The sequence below is a fragment of the Oryctolagus cuniculus genome, chromosome 7 (assembly GCF_051225735.1).
Source record: "Oryctolagus cuniculus isolate XC-2025 breed Fujian yellow rabbit chromosome 7, ASM5122573v1, whole genome shotgun sequence".
In the NCBI taxonomy this organism is placed as follows: Eukaryota; Metazoa; Chordata; class Mammalia; order Lagomorpha; family Leporidae; genus Oryctolagus; species Oryctolagus cuniculus.
In genome coordinates, this window is record NC_142873.1 from 153263723 (window position 1) to 153267498 (window position 3776).

A 3776-nucleotide genomic window follows, 5' to 3' on the forward strand; every position below is an offset into this window, starting at 1 on the left:
GCTACTTCGTATCCCCAGCTGACTCGTGGACAAGTGGAAAATTCAACCAAATCAGGCAACAGGTGCAGCCAGTAACATCCACCCAGTCCTCCGTTCACTTGGTTACATTTATAGGTAGGATCCATTAGTGAGGGACACCACCCAGCCCCCAGCTAAGGTCCTGCTTGTTTTTCAATATCAAGGACATCATACCCACAAAATTCTGGGAGATCCCCAGGGACAACTTAGTTGGTGATGGTTCCAGCTTCTCTCTCTCTAAAAAAAAGATTTATTTATTTATTTGAAAGGCAGAGTTACAGAGAGGCAGAGGCAGAAAGAGAGACTGAGAGAGAGAGAGAGAGAGAGAGAGAGAGGTCTTTCATCTGCTGGTTCACTGCCCAAGTGGATGCAATAGTCAGAGCTGAGCTGATCCGAAGCCAGGAGCCAGGACCTTCTTCTGGGTCTCCCACATGGGTGCAGGGACCCAAGGACTTGGGCCATCTTTCACTGCTTTCCCAGGCCACAGCAGAGAGCTGGATTGGAAGTGGAGCAGCTGGGACAGGAACCTGTACCCATGTGGGATTCCGGCGCCGCAGGCAACTTTACCAGCTACACCACAGCACTGGCCCCTCCAGCTTTTCTTATGATGAGTGTAAGACAAGGACCCCTGGCCTGCGATACTGAGTGTGGTGACTCCAGCCCCTTGTCCCCCTTCTGTGGCAAGCCCGATGCCTTCCCCAAGCCTCACTAGGGGGCAGGTGCCCGCGGTGACCTCCGGCAGAGTTCTCCATCTCGCACGTCATCTCCTGCAGCGGCACAGTGCTGCCCCCTTTCCCTGATTTTCCTGATTTCCTGCAAAACCACTGCACAAGGCGCTGCCCGAGCAGGTGCAGCCCCCGGGCCACGTGTCTGGGAGAAGGCTGTGCTGGGCAGAGCAAGCTCACGGAGGAGCACTGAGCATCCCGTACGGTCACGCTTTTCCGTGGCCTGCCTCTGGCTGCACAGGCAGGCTGCCCGCGTTCCCGGCCTCCTCTCTCCAGCACTGGACAGGTGCTGCGGTCCCTCCCAGCTCTGAAACTCCGAGGGGCTCTGTCCACATCCTCTGCCACTCGCTGGTCCTGGAAAAGAGCTCTGTGCAGAGGCTTGCCCAGCCAATGATGCTTTTGTTGCAGCCCAGGGTTCCGTCTATTGATTTCTCTTTGCCCTCATCCCTACCGGCATTCTGGGAGTGCTTTATGAGCCTCCTTCTCTTGGTGTGTCTCTTTGTGATGGCAGATTGGTGTTTTTGTGTGTGTCTTTCCAGCGACCTTAAATGGATCTGCCCTGCCAGCACCAGGCTCTTGCCGTCGCTCCATATCGCTGTGGGCACATCAGGTGTGGGGCTTCCGTCTACTCTCAGCAGATAAGCTCCCCCTCTGTCAGCCCGGTAACCCTGCAGAAGCCAACACCTGCACCTGCTGTACTGCACCTGCTCGGGCAGTGCCTTGTGCAGCGGTTTTGCAGGAAATCAGGGAAAGGGGGCAGCACTGTGCTGCTGCAGATGACATGTGAGATGGAGAGCGCCGCAGGCAGGACTCTGCCGGAGGTCACCGCGGGCACCTGCCCCCTAGTGAGGCTCGGGAGGCTTGGGGAAGGCATCGGGCTTGCCACAGAAGGGGGACAAGGGGCTCTAGTCACCACATTCAGTATCGCAGGCCAGGGGTCCTTGTCTTACACGGCAGGTGTAACACACCTGCCAGGCACTGCCCCATACAGGGCAAACTTAACCCGTCAGGTGTCGCTCTCACAGAAGCCCTGTGATCGGCTACGCTCTTGTCCCCATTTGAAGAGGAGGCAGGCAAGGGAGGTTAAGCAACTTTCCCCAGACAGCTGGGTCAGGAAAGGGGAGAGCAGGGATGGGAATCCAGGCCCGTCCAATGCCAATGTTCTATCTTTTAAAAACTATTTTATTTTATTTAAAGGCAAGGCAACAAAGAAACGAGAGAGAGAGAGAGAGAGAGAAAGGGAGGGGGAGAGAGAGAGAGAGAGAGAGAGAGAGAGAGAGAGAGAGAGAGAAAGGTCTTCCATCCACTGGTTCATTCCCCAGATGACTGCAATGGCCAGGTCTGGGCCAGGCTGATCAAGGAGTCAGGTACTCCATCTCTTTGTCCCACTTGGGACATCTTCCATGACTTCCCAAAGTGCATTAGCAGGGAGCTGGATTGGAAGCAGAGCAGCCAGGATGCAAACCAGCGCTCTGATATGGGACGTTGGTGTCACAGGAAGTAGCTTAACCAACTGTACCGTATGCCGGTCCCAGTGGCCTCTCTTCCAATCCCTCTGCAGAAGAGCCGCATCTGGGACCTTTCCGAATCCAACGTGCTTAGGGTAAGAATCGCAGTGAGAATAACAGCTACTGCCTATCATGTGCCTACTGTGTGCCAGGGCACCTGTGCTGCTGTAGGGAGCACCAGCTACCGAGGGCACAGGGCCAATATCTCCTGGAGTGGTGCACGGGCTGGCAACAATTCCATCAGGCTGGACCCGTCACTCCTTCCTCACCACTGAGAAGAGTGCATCCCAGGGAGGTCACGTGGCCTGCCCCAAAGCACAGTGGGTGACCGGCAGGGTGCAGCTCTGAGCCCGGCCCAAGCTCTGATGCCCTAAGTCCCCAAGTCCCCAGGGACTCTTCCCAGCTTCCTATGGGTGGCAGCCGCCTCTGCCGCCCGGCATGGAGAGGAGCCACCGGTCTTCCAGCAGGCAGCGGCACCCCGGGTTAGGCTGGCAGGCTGGTGCGCCTCAGGGGGCGGGCCCTGCCCCCGGCTGGGCCTGCCTTCTCACTTTGCCATCGTGTCCACCCTCATCAGCCTGGGCCAGGGGGCGGCTCCCCTCGTCCCACTGCCCCACGGGCTCCGTCTCCCCACCCGCCTCCACCAGGAGGCTGCCGAAAGGGGACGTTATTCAAGGGAAGGAGCCCCTGGGAGACCCCTGGGTTTTGTTCCCAGCATTAAGACAGCTTCAGAGAAAAGCTTTTATTGCAGGCAGAAGAATATTATTTCCGAGCTATTCCCCTGGCCCATTACAGCAAAATAATAGAGCTTTAGTTTCTATAGATTTGTCATGCGGAGTGCACATGTAGTGCAAGGATATTTGACAGCATATAAAATTGAGGTGAAATATTGCAAAATGAGCCGATTCCTGTACACTTTCCATGTATTTCCTTTATTTGTTGTACTTGTTTTACATATCTGCACAATCCATCTCTGCAGCTGGAGAAGCAGTGGTGATGAAGCCACCCTGCGATCCGCCCTGGCCGAGAGGGCCACGCCGCAGTGAGGTTTCCCTTCCACCCGGCGTCGCCGGCTCTGGCTGCACAGAGGCCTGGCGCCTCCCACTCTCTTCCTGGGAGCTTCCTCTCCCGGGGCCAGGGAGCCTGCCGCTGGAAGTCGGCGGCACAGTCTCCCTTCCCATCTGGAGTACCGGCTTCCCCTCTTGATTGGGAGAAAGGGTCTTGCCTTTGGCCTCCACCTGCTCCCACCACCACCACCACCCTCCGCGCTGAGTGGTGAACAGAAGCCAGGGCCGCAGCCGCGTCTACGCTGTCCCTCACCTGCATCTGGAAGTCAGCCTCAGGGCAAAGCCCTCTGGGTACTGCAGCAATGAATCAGCCCAGGGCGACTCAGCACTTCTTCCCGCAGGCAAGGGCGTCCTGGGTCCGGGTTCACTGCTGACCAGGTGCGGCGGGGCCAGCCAGGAAGGGCCATCCCTTGGGGCCCATGCCACAGGAGTGAGTGCCAGGGTCTCCGTGCCAAGAGTCC